Below are 13,244 nucleotides of genomic sequence, written 5' to 3' on the forward strand. Positions count from 1 at the left end.
TAAATTAAAGTTGCATACATGGACTGGTTTTAGTGGACACCTATAGAGTGGGGGGAAGATGTCCAACCTATCTCCACTTGCAGGGTTGGCACAACTTACAGGACCTGTGTGACATCACAGTCATGTGATCAGTCACATTGCCTTGATGTTAAATGGCTGGCCTTGAGAGGCAGTCTGTGTGTTATTTTTGGAGAGGAAAGATTCTAAAATGGTAGCCCAGGTGGAGCTGAAGACACATGGGGGTCTGAGAGGGGAATTCTTCAGACAACTGGACTTTGGAATACGTTATCTTTTTGTTTTCCCGTTATGCCAGAAAGGAATGTTTACTTTGCTGAACCCAGCGGTGGTTTATGCTGTTCCACAATAAACCAGCAGGTGTTTTACCATAAGAAGCGTTCCTGTGTCTACCTTGGATTGCAGCTGAGGGAGTCAACCCCTCACACAGGCTACCAAAAAAGCCAAGCAAAACGCTGGACAGCCAGTTAGGGAATGAATGGACCAGTGGTCGAGTTTATCATGTCGATCAATGCGGGACTCGGCAGTCAGACATCCATCAATCAATAAGTTATCACTTATCTTGAACAGGGAGAGGTTAAACTTCCAATCATGTAATCTCTAATGGAAATAATCTTCACTTTATTTATTCAAGAAAGAACAAGTGACCTCTATACACAGCACAATCCAGTATTCCAAGACCAACATACCAATAATACCACATACAAAGAACAAATATCGCCGCACAACTGACCAGACCACATATTACCATCACATAGTGACTGAATAATACTACATACATGGAACAAATACTGTCACATTGTGACTAGGCTACATATTACCACAACATAGTGACCAAATAATACCACATACAAGTAACAAATACTGCCACACAATGACCAGACTACATACAGTATTAGCACCACACAGTGACCAAATAATAATACATACAAGGAAAAAATACTGCCACACAATGACCAGACCACATATTATCACCACATAGTGACCGAGTACTACAATATTAATCATTAATAAAAACCATAATAATAACACTAATATAATTAAAAGTGGCATTACACAGGAGCGCTGTAGATAGTATATAGGGTAAGTATACAGGTAATACAGTGATCATCAGTAACAATATACACTGAAGCTCTGTATAAAGTGTAAGTTTACAGGTTAATATAGTGATCACCAGTGACATTATCCTCAGAAGCTGCTTATATGGTGTAAATATGCAGGTAATCCAGTGATCACCAGTGACGTTGAAGTAATTCATCTCCACTTTTCTTTTTCATCTGTCTCAGATCGCTATTACTTCTTCATACCAAGACTTGTCTCTGCAGAAAGTAACACCCAGACATCTATAGCTGATCGCTTCTACAGCACATTCCTCACTTTTTCCCCTGACTTTTCACCATGCCAGATGAAGAAAAAAAGTTATGTACTGCCACCCTCTTCAGTAACAGGACCTCCCTTTTGTTTCCCTCATGACAAACAGTAGCCTCAAAAGTAGAATACACTGCTCAAAAAAAAGGGAACACTAAAATACCACATCCTAGATATCTCTGAATGAAATATTCCAGTTGCAAATCTTTATTCATTGCATAGTGGAATGTGTTCAGAACAATAAAACATAACAATTATCAATGTAAATCAAAATGAAAATCCCATGGAGATTGGGATTTGGAATGATACTCAAAATAAAAGTGGAAAATCAAATTACAGGCTGATCCAACTTCAGTGGAAATGCCTCATGACAAGGAAAAGATGCTCAGTATTTTGTGTGGCCTCCACGTGCCTGTATGACCTCCCTACTGTACAACACCTGGGCATGCTCCTGATGAGGTGGCAGATGGTCTCCTGAGGGCTCTACTCCCAGACCTGGACTAAAGCATCCGCCAACTCCTGGACAGTCTGTGGTGCAACGTGACGTTGGTGGATGAAGCGAGACATGATGTACCAGATGTGCTCAATCGGATTCAGGTCTGGGGTAGGCCAGTCCATAGCTTTAATGCCTTCATCTTGTAGGAACTGCTGACACACTCCAGCCACATGAGGTCTGGCATTGTCCTGCATTAGGAGGAACCCAGGGCCAACCGCACCAGCATATGGTCTCACAAGGGGTCTGAGGATCTTATCTTGGTACCTAATGGCAGTCAGGCTACCTCTGGGGAGCACATGGAGGGCTGCGCGGCCCTCCAAAGAAATGTCACCCCACACCATTACTGACCCACTGCCAAACCGGTCATGCTGAAGGATATTGCAGGCAGCAAATCGCTATCCACGGCATCTCCAGACTCTGTCACGTCTGTCACATGTGCTCAGTGTGAACCTGCTTTCATCTGTGAAGAGCACAGGGCGCCAGTGGCAAATTTGCCAATCCTGGTGTTCTGTGGAAAATGCTAAGCATCCTGTAAGGTGTTGGGCTGTGAGCACAATCCCCATCTGTGGACGTCAGGCACTCAGACCATCCTCATGTAGTCAGTTTCTAACCGTTTGTGTAGACACATGCAGATTTGTGGCCTGCTGGAGGTCATTTATCAGGGCTCTGGCAGTGCTCTGTTGTGAATTCGCTTTCTGGCCTCCCTCTTGTTATTACTAAAGGTAGTGGAGCTGGTCAAATTTACAGAGGGGTTGCGAGTTCTCTTTCTGGGCTCCCTCTGGTGGTTACTGGAGGTAATGGAGCTGATCTGATTAACAGTGGCTTGCCACCTGATAATGAGGACGATGATTGGAGATCTGGGGTTTCAGATTGGGATTTAAGACAGCCGACTCCCTCTATCCCTGCTGGTGATTTTCTTTCTGCCTCCTAAGGTCTTAGTTTCCAGCTCAGTCCCTGCATGTTCAGCTAAGTGTTCATTTGCTATTCTGTTTACTTTTTATCTGGTTTTGTCTATCTCAGTTTTGTGTGGGTCAGCCAGCTCCAGCTGGGGCTGTGCTGAATCACCGTCCATATGTTACTGCTTGTGACAGCTTTCTTTTGTCCCTTATTAGATTGGCCTCTTTTTGCTCTGCTTTCAGAATATACCAGAGTGCTGATATAGTGGGCGAAGTCGTGCAACTTCAGTATTTTTTGCATCAGACGTGTTGGACATTTTGCAGGGTTTTTTGTGTGATTGCAGACAGTGTCTTTCCTTTCCTGTCCTGTCTAGTCAGTGTGGGCCCCATCATTTGCTCAGTCTATTTTCCTGTCTGCGTTTGTGTTTTCATCTTGTCTCACCGACAATATATGTTTGGGGGCTATCTACTCCTTTGGGCTCTGCTCTGGGGCAGTTTAGATTTCCCCTTTCTTGCTTTAGGCTTAGTTAGCTCTCTGGCTGTGCCGAGGTGTCTAGGATCATCGTAGGCATGCTCCATGGCTACTGGTAGTTGTGTGGATAGGATCAGGGGTCTGCAATCCACTTAGTTACCAACCTCTCTGGTTTTCTGTGGCTTAGCCTGGGCCTGCTATCCTCCTCGGTGAACCAATCACAACAGTGATCCTCCTGTTCCTCCTTGCACAAAGGCGGAGGTAGCGGTCCTGCTCCTGGGTTGTTGCCCTCCTATGGCCCCATTCACGTCTCCTGGTGTACTGGCTTGTCTCCTGGTAGCACCTCCAGCCTCTGGACACTATGCTGATAGACACAGCAAATCTTCTTGCCACAGCTCGCATTGATGTGCCATCCTGGATGAGCTACACTACCTGAGCCACTTGTGTGGGTTGTAGAGTCCGTCTCATGCTACCACGAATGTGAAAGCACAACTAACATTCAAAAGTGACCAAAACATCAGCCAGAAAGCATTGGTATTGAGATGTGGACTGTGGCCCCCACCTGCAGAACCACTCTTTTAATGAGGGTGTGTTGATAATTGCCAATAATTTCCATGTGTTGTCTATTCCATTTGCACAACAGCATGTGAAATTGATTGTCAATCAGTGTTGCTTCCTAAGTAGACAGTTTGCTTTCACAGAAGTTTGATTTACTTGGAGTTATATTCTGTTGTTTAAGTGTTCCCTTTATTTTTTTGAGCAGTGTATATTACAACATTAATAATGTCACATAATTTGCCTCTACAGTAATTATGTCCCCCACTTGCCACCATAAACTAATCTATGTTCCTCATTCTGGTCCCCACACAGTAATTATGTCACTCATCCTGGCCCCTTCCTGTAATCATCTCCCTATCCTGTAATAATGTATTCCATCCTGGCCCTTTTTCTGTAATGGCCCCCTCTGGGGGCCCTTTCTGTAATAATGTCTCCCATCCTGAGTATATTTATTTAATAATGTTCTCTGTTATGAGCCCTTTTATTTAATAATGTCCCCATCCTGGGTCCCTGTTATTTTTATAATGTCCCTTATCCCAAACATCTTCCTATAATAATTTTCCCCATCCTGGGCACTTTTATTTAATATTGTACCCCATCTTGGGCTCTTTCAGTAATAATGTCTCTCATCCTGGGTCCTTCCTGTTATAATGTCCCACATCCCTGCATCATTTCTGTAATAATGTCCTCCATCCTGGGCCATTCCTGTATTGTCCTCCGTTCTGGGCCCCTTTATTTCATAATGTCCCCTATCCTGGGCCCTTCCTGTAATAATGTTCCTCATCTTTGGCCCCTTTCTGTTTTAATGTCCCCTATCCTGGGCCATTCCTTTATTGTCCCCTATCCTGGGTCCCTTTATTTGATAATGTCCTCCATCCTGGCTCCTTCCTATAATGTTCAGGATCTTGGGCCACTTTATTTAATATTGTCACCCATCCTGGTCCCTTTATGTAATAATGTCCCCCATTCTGCCGATCTTCTGCAACACACAAAAAAAAATATTCTTAATTGTCTATGCTCCTCTCTGGCATCCTATTGGTGCTCCATATGCAGCGCGGGCCCCCTATGTGACCTGTTCAGGGGCCCATTGAGGACTCGGAGCCCACCAGAGGATCCTCCTGTTTCCCACTGGACCAGTCCAATACTGAATGCAGAGATGAATGATGGCGCTCGTTCTACTCCCAACATATACACCTATGGATTAAACATTACTTTTTCACTGGTAAAAAATGTTATTAGGAGGCTGGTAAAGCACTGCCAATGCATTACAGAAATAAATATCCTTGACAGGTTCCCTTTAAAAAAATTGTATTATGCTAAAGTAGTGTTGCATAAAAAAATATAAATTTGATATCACCATAATTGTTCTGACCTGTACCAAAGCAAAATAATTTAATTCATATGTACCTCAAAATGAAAGCAAAGAAACCATCAATCCATTCTGCAAAATATATAAATATTCACACAACTCCATCCGAAACTTTTTTTTTTACAAAAAGTGCAAAAGCGTGTCAATATATTGTATATTGGTATTACCATTATTGTAAAGAACTGAAGGAAAAAGATAAGATGTTATATATACTGCATGGTGAACAGCACAAAATGCAACATCAAAATGCTCCTCTAGAATGAGCTCATTAAAATTAAACAATTTTTCATGTACCCTAAAAAGTGCTTTGTCTCAATTCGTGGACCTGATTAAAATAGAGTGAGCTAAATCTGGTGACTCACACTAGCAGTATAAAGGAATAATCCATATAGGATGGGTGGTGTATGTAACAAAAAATAGTCTTCTTATGGCACCATGTAGTAAGTCAGATATAGCAGAGATTGAAGGATTTAGGGTAAAGTAAACTCCACAATTTCTACATATAGATGAATGTGTTTGCTATGTATCACTGTTTTCTTATGTGGATAATGACTGGCGATGGCTATGGTTTGTATGCTCATTTCCAGTATTTTACATCATTTTTTGTAAGCCAAACCTAGGAGTGGAATAAAACAAGAGACAGAGCATATTAGGTACGCTTCTACCTCTTGTGTGCTTTACACCCAGTTCCGGAGGAAACCCAATACACACCTTTTTTTTACTATTGCATTTGTGTATATTATTGAGAACGATACATGTCTGTGCAGGAAGTTTACGTTCTTTATAAATGTATTACGAGGGTGATGAAAGTTAGCTCACAGCCAGCTGAGTCCTGGAACATGTCGGAACAAGGGGAAAATAAAGAAAAACCACGAGAACACTGTAGTAAAGCAACTACGTATGGAAAAACATAATGTTCTTTGCGAAGTTACAGTAAAAGCAAAAAAATGCACAAAATGAAGATTTTAGCACTCGTCTTTTTCCACCCTAACTTTTGACATGAACTAAGCTGAGATAGATATCAGTAGGGTATACAATTTATTTCTGCAGTTAAAGCTGACAGTGAGAGGTAATACTGAGGCACTAAAATTATCAAAGCACTAAACGTGCCAAGTGAAGCAATGCCGAATCCCATAATGCACCGTACTTTTACTTTGTCACTCCAATACAAATAACATTATGCAGAGCCCATATCCGGGAGCTCACCCAGTGCCAGGTTGGAGGGAAGCCAGTCAGTGACCATATGAGGATGACTTTCTATGTTCTACCTTAAACATTTTCCTGACGGCACTTTGCTATTTACAACAGTTTTGCCTTAGGGGTAAAGAAAGTGTCTAATGTCTATTACAAAAATGCAATAATGTATAAAAGTAAAATCTAAGCATGATCCATAAAGAAATATATGTCTTATAATGTAATATTCTGCCATGTAATACATACAGAGACAGATGAAAAGGAGGGTAAATAGCGCAATTGCTCTGGGATGCAGCAAAGTGAGATGTAGCAGTCAACAGCATGATGTTTGCTGCGTTACGTCTGCTGCAGTACAGAAACATACTTCCTTGGTGTTCTACATTTTATTTAGCGCGGCCATTCTTATTCACTTAATATTAGTGTTGTGCAACGCTATTGCCGTAGTGTGAAGGATCATATAAAGAAAAAGTGCAATAAAGACCAATTAAAAAAGCTAATAGGATAAAAACAAAATTTCATTAAAGGTAATAATAAATGTGTATAAATAATAATAACAGCTGAGTCAGGTGGTGGCGCATGTTACACTGAACCCCTAATAGGCTTATTAAGGAGAGGTAATATTGCAAAAATGCCGAGGAAAAAATGTTTCCTTTGAAAATTTAAAATCAAGTGGAAATATAAATGTCATAGCAGCACCTTACTTGTGAAAAAAGTGACACTATATCAGAGTGTTAATATGATATAAATTAATACAAAAACATGTAAATGTGTTAACATATATAAATAAATAATAAAGTGCTAAAGTGCATTAGACAGATACTGTATATGACCAAAGTAATAGGCACAATGTGCTAGTACAAGGGATAAGGTGCATAATTAAAGAGCATCAGAAAGTATCATAATGTCATTTTTTACCTACAAGAAACGTGCTGTCAGGGACCTCCTGGTGCGCAAATTTTCCTGGAATAGTTTGTAGACTCCATATACAGAATCCATTAGTGCTACAAGAGCAGAATTCTCCCTCAAGAAACCCCATTTTGGAAATTATGCCCATGCCAAACATGTGGATGCTAAATGTGGTTTAGGTACACTGTAAAACACAGAAGGGAAAGGGGCATTTGGATATGGGAGCGCAGAATTCACTGGATTTCTTTTTTTTTGGGGGGGGTGAGGACTCGGAGCCATTGTGCTGTTGTATTACCCTAACTTTCTATTGACAGACGAGGGACCTGAGTGGGGAGTTGCATTTTTGGTGGATTGAGTTGAAGCTTTTATTGGGAAGTAAGACTAGGTTCACATTGCGTTAACACAGCCCGTTCAATGCATAGCGTTGACAGGCTGCGTTAACGCTATAGCATAACGCGATTTGCGTTATGCTATACCGCTAGTGCAGATGCTCCATCTGAGACGCTGCAGCCCGCGTCCGAGGCTCCGTCACTGAATGACGGCACATCGCGAACGCGTGCTGCTTTACGGCATACGTCGCGATGTGCCCGACAATGGGGCTGAATTTCAGCGTTAACGTACTGCTATAACGTAATGTGAACCCAGCCTTACTCTGGACTCCATCTGGTCTCTTTTCAGCGGTGTCCTTCTTTTCACAAGTGCACAAAACTGTGGCGGACAGTGCTTTTATGCAATCCTAAAAAGACTGACACCGCCGGATCATAAGTCAGACTGCATCCACAGTGCCTCCTTCTGCCTCATTATAGGGCATCATCCACCGGGGGTCCATCTGAATCACATATTTCAGAGATTTACAGCAATATCAGATTTATATAGTTTGGGTTTTTTTTTTTGGGCTGCTGTCACACACTAAAATATACTTTTTTAGCCATATTTTGAAAGCTATAATTTTTCAATATATCCATGAAGGCTTTTTTTTTCCTTCACTAGTTGATATTTTTACTGGTACCATTTTTGGGCACATGACATTTCTTGATTGCTTTCTATCCCAATTTTGGGACTCAGAATGAAAAAACAGCAATTCAGGAATTGTTTTTTTTTCATGCTGTTTCACATGTACTGTAGCAACATTGATAAAATAGCTGTATTCTTTGGGTCAGTAAGATTACAACGATACCACATTTACATTTTTTTATGTTTTACACAATAAAAACTATTTTAAAGAAAAAAAATATTTTTGCATCCCTTTATTCTGAAAGCTATAACTTTTTAGTTTTTCTGCAGATGGAGCTGTATCGTGTCATGTTTTTTCAGGGACAAGATGATGTTTTCAGCTATACCATTTTTATTTACTTTTGCATTTTTGATCGCATTTGATTCCACTTTTTTTTCAGCAGTATGATGAAAAACCATAGTTTGCACGTTTTTTTCTTTTTTACTGCATTCACTTAAGTGGTTAAAGAGGTTGTCCCCACAAATAAAAGTTCATTTTAATCAATAGATCTTTGAATAATAATAATTTCCACAATTGGATATGTTTAAATAAAATGTTCCTGTGCTGGGATAATCTTATAACTGTGCCCCTTCTATGTACTGTGTAATGGCTGTGTCTGACCGTGCAGGAACATGGTCTGATCATACCGCAGCTTCTGAGCTGGGGAGCACACAAAAGAGTATACAGCCATTACAGCCTGGAATCACATGGCTCCGGGTCACCATGGCAATGATCGGGCCCCTGCGGAGACGCCGATCTGAAGGGAGAGAAATGTTCTCCCTGCCTCCTAAATGTTGCAATAGCTCTTGATCGCAGCATTTAGGGGGTCAAGGAGCAATGGGCCGTGCTGTTTAACCTCAGTGACAGCTGTCAGCACGGGACTGTCACTGCCTATTTACACACAGACAGTTTAAATGCATGACGGATGTAGCGAGTCATGTAGGGGGAACTGACATACGCTTTGACGTGCTATGTCCGTCATTCGTCATTAGGGGATTAAAGGGATAATCTTTCAAAGTTTGAAAATTGCCTTTTTTTATTTCTATCCAATTTCTAATTATGGTCTGATATTTAAAACCACAAAACACAAAGAGGATGTTTTAACCTTTTCTCATGATTATTAATTGTTATTGTTTCCAAAATGGATTAATATTGTACAGTAAATCCAGCCCAGTACATGTACTAGTATTCAAACTAGTATACAACTGAACCGAAACTCTGATTTTGAAAAGTTATCAATAATTGTGTTTGTATATATATATATATATATATATATATATATATATATATATATAGACAAGCATGCAAAATAAAATTTAACATTACATCATCTATAAGCAGATCTGACAGCAACACTTTTCAACCAACCATAAGAGGTAACACATACCTGTAGCGTGAGAAGTAAAAGATCTAGTTGCTAATTCATATGAAGTCATCATTCAACAATCTAGCTCATGATATGGAGGCAGTACACATATTTGTTTTAACCTTATCAATACTTAACTAGGAGTTTCCTATGTCATCTGACGCTTGCACATTCTGTATCCTGCCAAGTCCAGTATGCCTCTCCTTTCTTGGCCTTGTCAGTAAAGTCAAACGACCTGACATTTCCATATACTGTAGCTGCACTGATTCTTTTATTGTGTTAGTTTTATTTTGTCATCTCCAGACTAGATCTGAATGTCTTATTCTTCTTGCACAAGAGACTTTTGTTAAATCTTCCTTGTATAAACAGGAGTAAATTAGTATAATGGTATTTCAGCCTGGAAATCACTATTGATGATCACTTTGTATAAACTAACCTTTACATCGGTATCCACTAAAATTACAGCAGGTTTATATAATAATAATCTTCATTTTTATATAGCACTAACATATTCCGCAGCGCTTTACAGTTTGCACACATTATCATCGCTGTCCCCGATGGGGCTCACAATCTAAATTCCCTATCAGTATGTCTTTGGAGTGTGGGAGGAAACCGGAGTACCCGGAGGAAACCCACGCAAACACGGGGAGAACATACAAACTCCTTGCAGATGTTGTCCTTGGTGGGATTCGAACCCAGGACCCCAGCGCTGCAATATATCAATTTATATCTAAATTGAGCCAATTATTATTTTTCAATGCATATTTATATTCTGCTCCCCCTGTTGTTTGCAACCACTGTGATTTGGTGAATACTGATTTACCAAATCACAGTGGTTGCCAAAAATAGGGGGAGCAGAATACAAATCTACATTGAAAAATAATAATTGGCTCAATTTAGAGCTTAAAGTGAACCTGTCAGCAGGATTTTGCTCAGTAACCTACAGACACTGTCAAGTTGTCAGCATTGTACTGATTTAAAGGATTAGTGACCCATCATAAGCCCATAAGTATGCATACATATGCAGAGCACCACATGAAGACCCCCCCAGAGGTCACCCCAGAGCACAAGCATTTCATTAACTCAAAACTACAAACACAGATTAAACAACAACCACAAGACGGATTTCATCAACCAAGGTATCATTTTAATCAGTATAACGGCGCCAACCTGACACTGTCTGTAGGTTACTGTGCACAATCCTGCTGATAGGTTCGCTTTAAATCAAAGGAAAGTGCCTCACTAAGGTGATACATTTCGTCTTTATGTCTAGTCCTTATTGTTAACTATCACTAATCTTTGCTTAACCCCTTTCTGACATCGGGCGTAACAGTACACCGATGTTAGACTCTCTATTTACACCTTTACGGGCAGATCTATACAGCAGACATGTACCCACAACAGCCGCGGTGGTTAACTAGTTAAATGCCGCTGTCAATTTCTGACAGCGATATTTAACTCACGCTCACCGTAAGTGCATCGTAAATCCCGCCCATAGGTGACCCCGTCACTTGATCACGGGTCACCGATGGGTTGGCATGACAACCAGAGGTCTGAAGCAAACCTCTATGGTTGTCATTGCTGGATTGCTATGAGCGCCACCCCGTGGTCGGCACTCATAGCAAGTGAGCATTTCTGTTACACACAGTGTTATGACGGCACCGAGGAGGATAGCAGGCCCAGGCTAAGCCACAGAAAACAAGAGAGGTTAGCAACTAAGTGGATGCAGACCCCTGATCCTGTCAACACAACTAGCAGTAGCCGTGGAGCGTACCTACGATGATCCTAGACGCCTCGGCACAGTCGGAGAGCTAACTGAGCCTAAAGCAAGAAAGTGGAAATCTAAACTGCCCCGGAGCAGACCCTAAAGGAATTGATAGCCCCAAACATATATTGTCAGTGAGACAAGATGAAAATACAAATGCAGGCAGAAAAATAGACTGAGCAAATGATGGGGCCCACACTGACTAGACAGGGCAGGAAAGGAAAGACACTGTCTGTAATCACGCAAAAAACCTGCAAAAGTCCAACACCTCTGATGCAAAAAACACTGAAGTCACACGACTTCGCCCCTCACTATATCAGCACTCTGGTATATTCTGAAAGCAAATCAAAAAAAGACCAATATAAAAGGAGACAAAACAAACTGGAACATGCAGTAACATATGGGCGGTGATTCAGCACAGCCCCAGCCGGAGCTAGCTGACCTGCACAAAGCAGAGATAAACAAAACCAGATCAAATGCAAACAGAATAGCAAATGAACCACTTGTCTGAACATGCAGGGAAAGAGCAGGAGACATCAGACCTCAGGATGCACAGGAAAAAAATAACCAGGAGGGATGGAGGGAGTCAGTTGTCTTAAATCCCAGTCAGAAACCCCAGATCTCCAATTGTCTTCCTCATTATCAGGTGGCAAGCCTCTGTCAATCAGATCAGCTCCACTAGCTCCAGTAACCACCAGAGGGGGCCCAAAAAGAGAACTCTCAATCTGACCAGCTCCCCTATCTTCAGTAATCACCCGAGCGAAGCCAGAGAGAGAATTCACAACACTACGCCCCCTTGAGTAGGGGTCACCGAACCCTCATCCACATCACCAGGCCGGTCAGGATGGGCCCGGTGAAAAGCATGAACCAATGTTTCGGCATGAATGTCAGAAGCAGAGACCCAAGAATTATCCTCCTGGCCATAACCCTTCCATTTGACCAGGTACTGGAGTCTCCGTCTAGCCAAACGAGAATCCAATATTTTCTCTACCTCATACTCCAAATTACCTTTAACCAATACAGGGTCAGGAGGCACCACCATGGGAACTACTGGCTCTACAAACCTCTTCAACAAAGATTTATGGAACACGTTATGAATCTTAAACATAACTGGAAGAGCCAAATGGAAAGAAACAGGATTAAGGATTTCCAAAATCTTATAAGGTCCAATGAATCTTGGCTTGAATTTTGGAGACGCAACCTTCATAGGAATATGCTTTGAGGACAACCAAACCATATCACCCACTTTAAACCAGGGACCAATGGTCCAATGCCGGTTAGAAAACCGTTGTGCTTTTTCCTGAGAGTGGGACAACTTATCCACTACTTGGTCCCAAATCTGCTGCATTCTCTCTACCACAGAATCCACACTTGGGTAGGCTGAAGATTCCACCTGCCCTGAAGAAAATCGAGGATGAAACCCAAAATTACAGAAAAATGGCGACATCAAAGTGGCAGAACTAGCCCTATTGTTTAGCGCAAATTCGGCCAAGGACAAAAATGAGACCCAGTCATCCTGATCAGCAGATATGAAACATCTCAAATAGGATTCCAAAGTCTGGTTTGTTCTCTCAGTCTGCCCATTGGTCTGAGGATGAAATGCAGAGGAGAAGGATAACTGAATTCCCAGTTTGGAACAAAAAGCTCTCCAAAGTCTGGAAACAAACTGGACTCCTCTGTCCGACACAATGTTCTCAGGAATCCCATGCAACCGAACCACCTGTTGTAAAAACAAGGGCACCAACTCAGAAGAAGATGGCAACTTTGGGAGTGGTACAAGATAGACCATCTTAGAAAATCTATCACAGATCACCCAGATAGCAGTCATTGTCTGAGAGACAGGAA

Source organism: Dendrobates tinctorius, unplaced genomic scaffold, assembly GCF_039654945.1.
Source record: "Dendrobates tinctorius isolate UK_male_01 unplaced genomic scaffold, ASM3965494v1 ptg000105l, whole genome shotgun sequence".
Lineage (NCBI taxonomy): Eukaryota > Metazoa > Chordata > Amphibia > Anura > Dendrobatidae > Dendrobates > Dendrobates tinctorius.